At 37.3% G+C, this 13,355-nt stretch overlaps 1 long non-coding RNA gene across 2 annotated transcripts; it reads left to right on the top strand.

The window, feature by feature from the left end:
- LOC110264592 lies at nt 3,870–5,125 on the top strand. 2 transcript variants are annotated; one of them, XR_002350765.1, is made up of 4 exons: nt 3,870–4,072; nt 4,173–4,265; nt 4,363–4,463; nt 4,676–5,125. It is a non-coding gene; the product is annotated as an uncharacterized LOC110264592 (long non-coding RNA). The 2 variants fall into 2 exon arrangements; XR_002350766.1 differs by having other exon boundaries at nt 3,871–4,072; nt 4,184–4,265.

Raw genomic sequence — 13,355 nt, 5'->3', positions numbered from 1 at the left:
TTATTAATCACAGAATATTTACTATATCAATGATCATATCAAGATTATAATAAAATTAAGATTCCTACAAACAGTATTTGCATATTACTCTTCGCATTTTGTGTAGGCACACTATCAGAATACACTTGTCGTTGAACTAGAGATTGCAGCACGGGAGGAATTCAAACTCATAGAACATGGGCTTGAACGACTATGGAGACGTAAGTAATACACGACTTCTTGCTTGTTATTGTAATAAGATTATGTTCACACACTAATGCCTTGTATTCTGGGCTTGTTTGGTTGTGATATGTAACTCTCAGGGTTATCTCGATCTGATATTCAAGAGGCATCCGAAGAACTGGGGGAGGTGGTTCCAGATTCAATGGAGAAAGAGGATGTTGTCTCCTTTGATAGTTCTGATGAGGTTGAATCTGCTGGAGGAAAGGCTTCCATGCTGTTGTATGACCTGAATAAAACGCCAGAGGAGAATAAATATCCTTATAGTGGAATGTCTCCTGAGAAAAAGAATGCATGGCACTTGGCTATGTGGGCACAACGATACCTGCAACCGTGAACGGAGTGCAATAGTTTAGTTGAAGAATTTCGATTCAGGCTGTATAGGATAGCCGAGACTTATTTGTTGAATTTGTCGTGACTCTATCACTGTTCATTGCTCTATCACTGTTTCTTCTATTTCTGCAACTCTATCATTGTTCATATTAGTATTCGCATATATTATGCCAGGTTTTGATATTTATAGAGAAGGTCCCATTTAAAGAACTCGATTAACTAAAACCGAGCAAGGAGTCAGTATGGCAATTATGTCAACTCCAATCTATATATATAACTTTATTTAGTAACAAGTGAACACTGAAAACTCATAAGGGCAGGAATACAGGGCATGAATCACAATTCCTCTTGGGGGAACTTATGATATTGAGGTCGCATTTTGTAGGACTTTTTATGAAATTGACATGAAGGCTAGTATATTAAAGAAAAATTTAAAGTGAAATCTAATGCCTTCTCATCTTGTACCAAGTGCATGTTGAACAACATAAGTAAATTGCTATATTACTAATAATAACACAAGGATTACTAGGGGTGTATACTCAATTGTTCTCTTATAGAATTAGTTATTAATCTAATCGTTTTAAATTGATTAGAGGAAATTAACGAAAAGAAAAATGGCGAGGCATGCGGAAGTGTACATGAATTGACAAGAGTTTCATCACCACCGGTGATTATAATGGCATCTTCTTCTGGACAGAAAGAGAGCCAATTTTTCTTAAGAGTAAACATGAAACTCTATAGATCCATCGCATACATGAAAACCCGATGAGTGTGAGTAATTCATTCCCCATGTCAGCTTTCTGATCAAATCTGTTTTAAAGATTTAGCTCATTGATCTTCTCTTTTATATCTGCAATGCTTATATACACAACATATTAATTTTTAGATAAACTATTTAAGTAAGTATATATGAAATATGGTAAGTATAATTTTTCCATAATTAAAGTGTGATTTGGTGAGCTATTAGAAAAGGATAACTTATTTGTTGTTACAATAAAAGCTAGACATTTTTTGATGTATTATTTATGCGAATAATATCCTTTTTTTAATAGTAAAAGAGATCAAAATTATTATTTATCATAATTTTAATAACAAAGATATGACAATAAATTTTTTGTTCAGAAGAAAATTTTTTTTAATTATCATTCCTATTATTAAAAAAAACATTATGAATAGCCGATACTTATTATTGATACGGTGTGCCTCTGATAAATTATTATGCTGATCCAAGTGTTATGGTTGTTCTTATCATTATCTATTTTTTAAACAAATTCAATTGCAATTGCCAAAGGTGAAATCAAATACTTCAGCGGCACCCAAATCCTATTTCTCCCTCGCGTCACTCCAGTGGACCCTAATTGACCTCCTGCTGCTATCGCCTATCGCAGTTCTTGGCTTTCGAAGCATTGCTCCTCGCATCGCATTGCCATCTCGCTCCTCTACGAGCTGCTTGTCGCCTCACGTTGATCCAGAGCTACTGTTGGCCCGTCTTTTCTTCTCGGGTAAGCATTCGTTCCATTATGTTTTATTCATATATTCTGACTAAAGCTTTTACCTGGACCTAGCAACATACATGGCTATATAATTTGCTTTCAGATGACCCAGGGGTATAGCTCATGAAACTGCTTGGTAGTTGTGGCATTTTTCTTTGATTCCAAGTTGTGACTTTGCCGGCATTGCTTTCGTTTACATGACATTCTTGGAAAATGTTCATATTGCACTTCTTTTGTGGCTGCAGGATCACTTTGATTCATAAATGAAAGTGGTGTTTTTGGCTAGCTTTGAACACCCCACCCTCAAAGGACCAATTTTTCACTCCCTGCCTTCCTCTGCTCTTGATGAAAACTTTAGAGGACTTTAGAGGGCTTATACTTTTTAAAATTATTTGATGAAAACTTTAGAGGAGTTATGTTGTTAATTTCATTTTTCATCGTCATTTGTCTAGATGCATGACTATTTGTACAATTTTTTGTTTGCTTGCTGGTGTCAGGAGTTTGAGATGGCTCGAAAAGGTTGTTATACAAAAAAGGCAAAATTGGGACCAGGAGTACAGCAACCTCAAACGGGAGCGACTGCGGCTTCAGCTTCCCACCACGATGACTCTCAAATCCCCCCGGCCACTGGTGATAGTGTTCCCGCAACTTCACGCCCGTTCCGTGCACCGCGCAGCGAATGAAGGCCTGCTCCACAGACGAGCACCGATAGTGCCCAAAACTTGCTGCCAGGCCATGTAAACTTGGGCACTAATGCGAATGAGGTAGATTGTCTTGATGAATAAGTTGATGACCTCATTGATGCCTCTGAAGCTCAGACTCACAAAGGATGCAAGACTAGAAAGTTTTGGACAGTTAAGATCATCGGTGACGTATTTAACTATTTTTCTTTGTTCAACATGATTTAGACTCCATTATATATTAAGCTTTTGAGTTCTCACTATGAGAAGAGCATCAAACCCATCCTTAATCTAAGTCATGTTTTTTATTTCTTGTTTTCTATTTTTTAATTGGCTAAAGTGTATTCTAAAAAAAATCAAAATATTTTAAAAACTTCTGAATTGTTAGATTAATTTAATTTTGTCTCCGACATTTGAAATAAATTTCAAATTTATACTTATTATTTCCTTTACATATTAGAAGTTAGTTCCTTATTTTTTTATTTTTTTCCCAAGTATTCGAATTCTATTCCACTATATGCATGTTTTATGCTCGTGTGACCCATCATGCTTCTTTTGTTAAGCTTAATATAAGGTATTCTGTTAATATTATGATGTTATATTTCCTTTACATATTAGAAGTTAGTTCCTTATTTTTTTATTTTTTTTCCCAAGTATTCGAATTCTATTCCACTATATGCATGTTTTATGCTCGTGTGACCCATCATGCTTCTTTTGTTAAGCTTAATATAAGGTATTCTGTTAATATTATGATGTTATATATTAATTTTCTTGCATGCTGTCCACAACGGATACAAGAATAAGGTAGTATTTTTTTTTAGATTACGACAGCACAATCAAGCCGGCAAGACTAAGCGTGAGGGAGGCTATGGAACGGCCTAATGGTAGAAGGATCATGCTCAGGTTCAACAACACAAAGCAAGCAATCAGAGACAAAGCTGGACTGTTGAGTGGTGTGCTTGGTCTGCTGGGATCTGTCTATGAAAAATTTCCTATCTGTGAGAAAAGTTGGCGTAAGATTACCACTAAAGACAAGGTTTATAACGAATGTGTCAAGGTAAAAGTATATATCCATGTTAAATCAAATCTACTTATTTTGTCCATTATTGACAAATTGTATTATCTGTATAGCAACTTTTCCACTTTGAATAAGATAGTGAAGGAACTATCAAGAAAAATATTTTGAAAAGTATGGGGAAGTCATGGAAGGAAACAAGGCTGAAGTTGTAAGATAATTTTTACGAGCCAACATTCACAACTGAACAAAATATTGAGCACCATCCGATGGGAATTGATCGAGAGAATTGGAGATAGTTTCTTGACTATCGCACCAAAGCTGAGACGAAGGTAATCTAGTATATCATTGGTACACAAAAGTACCAGTTATGTTACATTGAGTCTTTTTAAATGAGTTTCTAATCGCCCATTGTCTCTGATGGACCAATAGGAGAAGTACAGGAAAAACACGATTAATCGATCAAAACAACTATATACCCACACTAGCGGTTCGAAAAGCTTTGCACGGCGGATGAAAGAAGAGGTACTTTACTTTTTTAGTCACTCTTTAGACTATCTCTGTTTCTTAAGTTTCCTAGATTATGTGAAATACGGTAATGGCGTAAACTTTGTTGTCACAGTCAGAACAACAAGGGATGAAAATTAGTAGAGGAGAGTTCTGGATCATAGTGCACAAAAAAAAGATGGCTCCTATATCAATGATGAAGCAAGATCAATTGGTGTAAGTACTACCTTTTAAAATTGATTGATAAAATAATGATCTCTGTTTTGGGAGTTTTATGTAAATAACTTTTGGGACCAATTTTTTCATTCATATTTGTGTGTTATTTTACTATGATGAAAGTGATACAGTTAATCATCCTATTTGGCGTGTTCTTGACATGAGATGGACCCATGATCAAAATGATTGTATTTGCTAATTTGTGTCTGTAGGAAAGAATTGAGGAGATAGAGCAAGTGGATGAGTCTTCTAGAGTGTTGTCTGAAAATGATTCCATTGCTCAGGTTTTTGGAAAAGAGAGACCGGATAGAGTACGTGGTGTGGGTTCCGGACCGACTCCTAGTCAACTCTTCGGTCTGAATTCACATGCGACGGTCAACGGAGTCCAAGTAGAGGAGACCCAGAGGAAGCTTCTAGAATTGCAGGCAGAGTTGGAAAGCAAGAAGTTGAAGAGGAAGGCGATGGAGGATGAGGCAGCAGCAGACAAGAAAAAGTGGCAGGCGATGGAGAGTGCTCAGACTTATCTGTATCAACGGCAGGTTGAGGAGCTCCCACCAGAAATCGCTACAGGGTTGAGTTCTGTGGATTGATAGAGTGAAGAATAGTGTATTAGGATTGGAGATATTTTGGTTTGAAGCACACTTTTTTTTTAATTAGACTATTGATGGAGGAGGAAATTGGCGATTAAGAAATTAATATAAGAAATACGTTACGAGTACAGTTCTTAACCAGCAAAAATCTGCTTATCAATTTAGAAAGGTTGTCACAAAATTAGAATAAAAATACTGGGAGTATGAATCCCAGGTCGTCTCCCAACGAGTTAACAAAAGAGTGCTATTTTATTAATCAGGAGTTTTTCGAGGAATTTTGAAAGTTGAAAGACAGGAATATAAAGGATTGTGAATTAAGGCAATGCAAATTAAAAGAGATTTATGTATTCGGAATAAAAAAAAGCCTTGACCGGGGGTATGATTAATTGGAAGTTCTATCCTTGTTGGATTTTCTCAAGTGTAGTGTCAAGAGGTTGTTATTTTCACTTAGTTAACCCATACTAAATAAAGGAAAGCCAAGTGATTGAGTTAACTCTTATTCGCAAATCCTAATCCTCTCCCTTGGAAAGGACTAGCGTTAGTAAATAGAGAATTAGCCAATAACTTCCAATTTAACTAATCACTTGAGCATTCCAACTCAAGGGTCTCCTTTTAATCAACCCCCAAGTCAAGTTGGGAGTCTACTCTGTCAACATGAATACCATCTTCGTGATCTAATAAGAGAAGTAAAAAGGGAACATGGTAATTAAAACCAATTGGAAGCAATTAAACAAATAGTAAAATTTAAATGGAAAAAATACTTCTTGCATTAATAAATTCTAAAAACAATCCAATTGTAACTCTGAACAAAGAGTAAGGATATGGAAGAGTAAGGGAATAAGAAAACAAACTAGAATAGCAACTTCAACAGAGGTAATGACTCTTCTCAATATCCAAAGCAAAAGCATAAAACTAGAAATCTATGAATGTAAAAGAAAACCTAGAGGAAGAGTAATTTCTCTCTAAGATTCCCAAATAAAACTAAAACTATGCTAATGAGAATGTCTCCCGAGTCTCTGCTCGTCCCCTGCTCTAGTCTGTGTTTCTGTGCCAGAAACTGGGTCCAAACTTGGCCCAAAATTGCCCCCAGCGTTTTCTGCAATTTCTGCAGATCGCGCATGTCACGCGTACACGTCAGTCACGCGTGCGCGTCGTTTGGCGATTTTCCTTGTCACGCGTACGCGTCAGTCACGCGTGCGCGTCGTTTGGTGATTTTCCTTGTCACGCGTACGCGTCAGGCATGCGCATGCGTTGTTGTGCAAACTCTAATTCACGTGCACGCGTAAGCCATGCGTGCGCGTCACTCGTCGCTAATTGTCTCCTTTATTTCTTGTGCTGCTTCCATTTTTTGCAAGCTTCCTTTCCATCCTCTATGCCATTCCTGCCCTATAAAGCCTGAAAACACTGAACACACAGATCACAGCATCGAATGGTATAAAGAGGGATTAAAATACACAAATTAAAAGTTTAGGAAGCACGCTTTTAACCATAGAACAAAACTAGGAAGTAATTGTAAAACCATGCAATTTGTATGAATAAGTGTGCAAAGACTTGATGAAACCACTCAATTGAGCACAAGATAAACCATAAAATAGTGGTTTATCAACTATGCAACTCTTTGCAAGAGATTTGTTTTCTTCGCTTCCATGGTATTAGCCAAGTTGGCCATCGCCGCCATGATCTCGGCATGGTTATCGGCTGGTCGGTAATTCTCAGTTCCTCCCCATGTACGAGTACAACCTCGTCCGCGAGTAGCTATTAGGGTTCCTGTCTACACCAAACAATCAATATCAAGGTGATCTATCTCAATATTAAAAGTCTAGTGCTTCAATTATCCCAAAAAAGCACTCACAAACAAGCATGCTATGCATATATCAAACAGATAACCCTAATAGCATCAAAGAAAAGACACGGAGTATGCAACGAAGCACAATCGATCCATCCCTCAGGCTCACAAGGATGAACCACTCTGATACCACTAAATGTAACACCCTAATTACCCTAAGCCTTACCTCATGCCGTAAAGCAAAGGTTAATCAGAGGTCACGACAATCCTAAGGCTTATACATAAGTATATATATAGAAAGGAACAATAACTCTAGAAGCCTGAAAAAGAAAATAAGTTCAAAAATAGAGTATCAAAAGCGCAAAGCGTTCACACGATAACTATAAGCGAGAAAGACAAGATACAGAAACAAAACAACAAGATATAAGTATATAAGAGAGTATAATAGTCATAAGGAACTAGCCTTAGCTCGCGGAATTCAGGCCGACTAGTCAATATGTAGACAATACGGAGTTTTGAAGGTTCGAACAGCATATACAAAATATATCTCTCAAAGTAAGCCTCTAAGGCAAATATAAATACAGAAGTGAGAGAACTAGTCAAAATAACCAAAATGACAACAAAATAGAATAAGGTCGTCCGCTCTGCTACCATTAAACAACTCACTGAGGTGGGTTGCGACCTACATCTAAAAATAACAACAAAGTATGGAATGAGATCCGGAGGTTCTCAGTATGGTAATAGTACCCAGTAATGTAAGATGTAACACCTCGGGACGCCAGAGGCAATCCTAGAGTGTCATACCAAACAGATATTCAAGCTTAACGAAATAAATAACTTAAACCATAAACCATAAACAGGGTATCTAAACTTACAGGATTTCCAACTAATGCTAAACACACCGCTGTGTCCCACAACCTTCGCCCACCTACCCTCAGTGCGATCCCATCGCCACCACCTACCTAACCTCTTCAGCACTAGACAAAAGACAGATAATGCAAGCAAGGAAAACACAGGTAGTATTCATATTTATAACAAGTAATTCAAGAAATAAGTAGACATATTATACAATTAGGCAAACTCAAGTAATCAAAGCAAGCAAGCATATAGAAGACGCATATGATGAATGTCTGTCCTATTGGCTGTGATATCACATGTCGGTTATAGTGCCAAACCCGACACAAAATTCAGACGGTAACTCCCAGATTAGTCTCTCTGTTGTGCGTACTTAGGAGGAATAATTTCGAGGGATAAGTGCCCTACCACCGTCTCGTTTCAGAGGAAAACATTCCGAGGGAGAGTGCCCTACTACCTTCCTCTGGATGCCGCATGATTCCGAGGGATAGTGCCCTACCACCTTGCAACCAGAGAGAAAACGCATGCTCAGGAGGAATAATTACGACGAATGAGTGTGATAAACCCCAATTTTGTGGTTTATCTTGTACTTAATTTGGGAGATTTTATCACCTTTTCTCACATTTATTCAATGAAATAGCATGGTTTTGTAATTCTCCCTTAATTTGTGCTTAAGTATAAAAACATAAACTTTAGGCCCTTAAATTGGTGATTTTAATTCACCTTAATTCCATTTGATGTCTTGATGTGTTTGTTGAGTGATTTCAGGTTTATAAGGCAAGTATTGGATGGAAGAAGTGAGGAGAAAAGCATGCAAAGTGGAGAATTCATGGAAAAACAAGGATTGAGAATGCACACATCGACGCGCATGCGTGACATGATGCATACACGTGGGAAGTGAATTGCCAAGCGACGCATACGCATGACCTATGCGTACGCATCACAGCTCGCATGTGACCTCATTGAAGTGAAAACACTGGGGGGCAATTTCTGAGCTATCCATGCCCAAATCCAACTCATTTCTGAGGATATTTCATGTAGAATTCAAGCTTGGGCAAAGGGGGAGCAATTAATTGTAGATTAGGAAGCATGTAGTTAGTTTTTAGAGAGAGAAACTCCCTCTTCTCTCTAGAATTAGGTTAGGATTAGGTCAAATTATCTTAGATCTAGATTTAATTCCTTTTTTTCATCTTGTCTCCTTTACAATTCCTTGTTGTATGGGCTTGATTCTCTTTGTTTCTCTTGTTAATTTCTCATTTTGAGTTACTTTTATGACATGAACTCTTGTTACATTCCATTCTCTTTAATGCAATTTTGATGTATTTCATGTTAATTTTGTTTCCTTAGTTGTTGTTATTAATTTCTTGTATTGGATAATAGTAGATTTCATTTTGTGCAATTTATGTTTGATATTCTTTTATTGTTAATTGAGTTGTTGTTATTGTTTCCTTAAAATTAGGTAGTTGTAGATTTACATTTCCTTGCAAATTTACCATGCTTTCTGACGATAGGTTTTTCTATCGGTAAAGGAATATAAAAATATGATTGCGTTGTAGATATAGCTTCTAAACCAACAGGAAATCCTTTCGTACAAACATTTTGGTTGTCACAAGTAACAAACCCCTTTTTAAATTGATAACCGAAGTATTTAAACCTCGGGTCGTCTTCTCAAGGAACTGCAGGGAGGTATGTTCTTATTACTGGTTATGAGTTTTGTAAATTGGGGGTTTTGAAGGTAAGGAACAAGTAATTTAAATGACAAATAAAATAAATAAATAACTGTAAAATAAACTCTTGGCAAGGTATGAAAATTCGGAAGTCCTATCTTAGTTACTTCTTATGAGAATTGAAGTTAATCCCACTTAGTTAACCTTTACGAAAGCAAAGGAAAGTCAAGTGAACTAATTAGTTAGATTCCCAAGTCCTAGCCAACTCCTAAGGAAAGACTAGAGTTAGTGGAATTCCAGTCAATTAGTCGACATAACAACCAATCACGATAAGTTGATAACTCAAGAGCTTCCAGTTAATCAATTAAAGCCAAGAATATAAAAAGCTAAATAAGAATCATAAATTTGAATTACCTCAATTGAATTAATAAGAGAAAATCAATCTAAACATAAAGAGTTCAAAAGCCAAATTAGCAACATAAGTAATTAAATGAGAGCATTCAAGTATCTGAAAGTAAAAGAGAAATATAAAATAAAAGAAATATTGAATCTGATGAAGAGTTGAAATCCTAAATCCTTTAAGAGGAATCCTAATCCTAAAACCTAAGAGAGAGGAGAGAACCTCTCTCTAGAAACTACATCTAAATCATAAAAAGTGAATAATTGAAGGCCTCCTCATGAATGGATGCATTCCCCCACTTTATAACCTTTAATCTGTGCTTTTTGGACTTGGATTTGGGCCAAAAAGGGTTTCAGAAATTGCTGGGAGCGTTTTCTGCAGTTTCTGGTGCGTGGCGTCTGTCACGTGTCCGCGTGGGTCACGCGGTCGCGTCATCTGGAGTTTTTCTTATCACGCGTTCGCTTCGGTCATGTGTACGCGTCATCTGCATTCTGCTCAAGGCGCGCCTCCGCGTCAGTCACGCGGTCGCGTCGCTGCCTTTTTGCGCTGGGCATGCGGCCGCATCGTCCATGCGTTCGCGTCGCTGCCAGTTTCTTCAAAAACTCTATTTTGTGCTTTCCTTCCATTTTTGTATGTTTCCTTTCCATCCTTTAAGTCATTCCTGCCTTAAGAGATCTGAAAATACTCAACACACAAATCACGGCATCGAATGGTAATAAAAGGTAATTAAAATAATTATTTTTAAAGTATAGGAAACATGTTTTTCACATATATCACATAATAAGGAAGGGAAAGTAAAACCATGCAATTTACATGAATAAGTAAGTGAAGGATTGAATAAATCACCTAAATTGGGCACAAAATATATCATAAAATATGGGTTTATCACTTTCCTTTTATACCTTCCAAGTGTTTGACAAAAGCTTGGGAGGATGTTAGAGTAGAATTTTTGAGCATTCTTAGCTTGGAAAGAGGAATTAGGTAATCTTGAGTCATTAAGACCCAACTTATGTTGGTGATCTAGAGTTGTTAGCTAGTATTGTCTCCATTGACTCTAATCTCTTGCTAATTTAATTAGTGAGTTGATTAGGACTTTTGGAGTGAGATTAGCTAGTCTTATTTTACTTTCTCCCTATGTTAAGATAACATTATACCTTCTTGCATAGTTGGAGACGACGAAATACGATAAATTCTTGTTAATTATTGTCATTAGTGACTAGGATAGAAAGCCTATATTCTCAATCCTTGCCATAAATGTCTCTCTTTTATCAATTGTTTTCTTTAGTTTCTTGCTTTACTTTTATTGCCATTTATTTTCTTGCCCCTTTATCAAAGCAAACCCCCCGTATTCCTTCATAGCCAATAATTGATCACTTCATTACAATTCCTTGTGAGACTGGTGTGCAGAAATTGTGATTACACTTTGATTATGTAAGATTCATTGCTCTTTCTTTCCGTGGTAATGGCGCCAAAAACATGATGCCAATACCATGGTTCACAACTTCGCACAACTAACCAGCAAGTACACTGGGTCATCCAAGTAATACCTTACGTGAGTAAGGGTTGAATCCCACGGAGATTGTTGGTATGAAGCAAGCTATGGTCACCTTGTAAATCTCAGTCAGGCGGATATAAAATAATAATGGGGTTTTCGAAATTAATAATAAAATAGGGATAGAAATACTTATGTAAATCATTGGTGAGAATTTCAGATAAGCGAATAGAGATGCTTTCGTTCCTCCGAACCTCTGCTTTCCTGCTATCTTCATCCAATCAGTCTTACTCCTTTCCATGGCTGGCTTTATGAAAGGGCATCACCGTTGTCAGTGGCTACATCCCCTCCTCTCAGTGAAAATGGTCAACGCACCCTGTCACGGCACGGCTATTCATCTGTCGGTTCTCGATCATGCTGGAATAGGATTCACCCTCCTTTTGCTTCTGTCACTAACGCCCAGCACTCGCGAGTTTGAAGCTCGTCACAGTCATTCAGTCATTGAATCCTACTCAGAATACCACAGACAAGGTTTAGACTTTCCGGATTCTCTTAAATGCCGCCATCATTCTAGCTTACGCCACGAAGATTCCGATTAAGAGATCTAAGAGATACTCATTCAATTCTAATGTAGAACGAAAGTGGTTGTCAGGCGCGCGTTCATAGGGAATGATGATGATTGTCACGTTCATCACATTCAGGTTGAAGTGCGAATGAATATCTTAGAAGCGAAATAAGATGAGTTGAATAGAAAACAGTAGTACTTTGCATTAATCTTTGAGGAACAGCAGAGCTCCACACCTTAATCTATGGAGTGTAGAAACTCTACCGTTAAAAATACATAAGTGAAAGGTCCAGGCATGGCCGAATGGCCAGCCCCTCTGATCTAAAAACCAGGCGTCCAAAGATGACTAATACAATAGTAAAAAGTCCTATTTATAATAAACTAGTCACTAGGGTTTACAGAAGTAAGTAATTGATGCATAAATCCACTTCCGGGGCCCACTTAGTGTGTGTTTGGGCTGAGATTTAACTTTCCACATGCAGAGGCCATTTGTGGAGTTGAACGCCAGGTTTTGATCCATTTCTGGCGTTCAACTCTGGTTTTTGATCCCTTTCTGGCGCTGAACTCCAGAATTGGGCAGAGAGCTGGCATTGAACGCCAGTTTGCGTCATCTAAACTTGGGCAAAGTATAGACTATTATATATTGCGGGAAAGCCCTGGATGTCTACTTTCCAACGCAATTGGAAGTGCGCCATTTTGAGTTCTGTAGCTCCAGAAAATCCATTTTGAGTGCAGGGAGGTCAGAATCCTGATCCTTTTTATTGCCCTTGCCTTTTGGTTTTAAGGGTTACTGGCTTTTTGCTCTTGCCTCTTGGTTTTAAGAGCTTTTGGCTTTTTCTGCTTGCTTTTTCTTTTTCTTTCTAATTTTTTTTTCGCCTATATTTTTTTTTCTGCAAGCTTTGTTCTTTGCTGCTTTTTCTTGCTTCACGAATCATTTTTATGATTTTTCAGATTATCAAATAACATGTCTCCTAGTCATCATTCTTTCAAGAGCCAACATATTTAACATTCATGAACAACAACTTCAAAAGACATATGCACTGTTCAAGCATACATTCAGAAAACAAGAAGCATTGTCACCACATCAATATAATTAAGCTAAGTTCAAGGATAAATTTGAAACTCATGTACTTCTTGTTCTTTTGAATTAAAACATTTTTCATTTAAGAGAGGTGATGGATTCACAAGACATTCATAACTTTAAGACAAAGTTACTAACTACTAATGATCATGTAATAAAGACACAAACATAGATAAGCACATAACATAGGAAACGAAAAATAGAAGAAATAAGAACAAGGAATGAATCCACCTTAGTGATGGTGGCGTTTCCTTCTTGAGGCACCAATGATGTCCTTGAGCTCTTCTATGTCTCTTCCTTGTCTTTGTTGCTCCTCCCTCATTGCTTTTTAATCTTCTCTTATTTCATGAAGGATGATGGAGTGCTCTTGATGTTCCACCCTTAGTTGTCCCATATTGGAACTCAATTCTCCTAGGGAGGTGTTGATTTGCTCCCAATAGTTTTATGGAGGAAAAT

This window comes from Arachis ipaensis, chromosome B07, assembly GCF_000816755.2.
Source record: "Arachis ipaensis cultivar K30076 chromosome B07, Araip1.1, whole genome shotgun sequence".
NCBI classification, from domain to species: Eukaryota; Viridiplantae; Streptophyta; class Magnoliopsida; order Fabales; family Fabaceae; genus Arachis; species Arachis ipaensis.
This window is presented reverse-complemented; position numbering and strand designations above follow the sequence as displayed.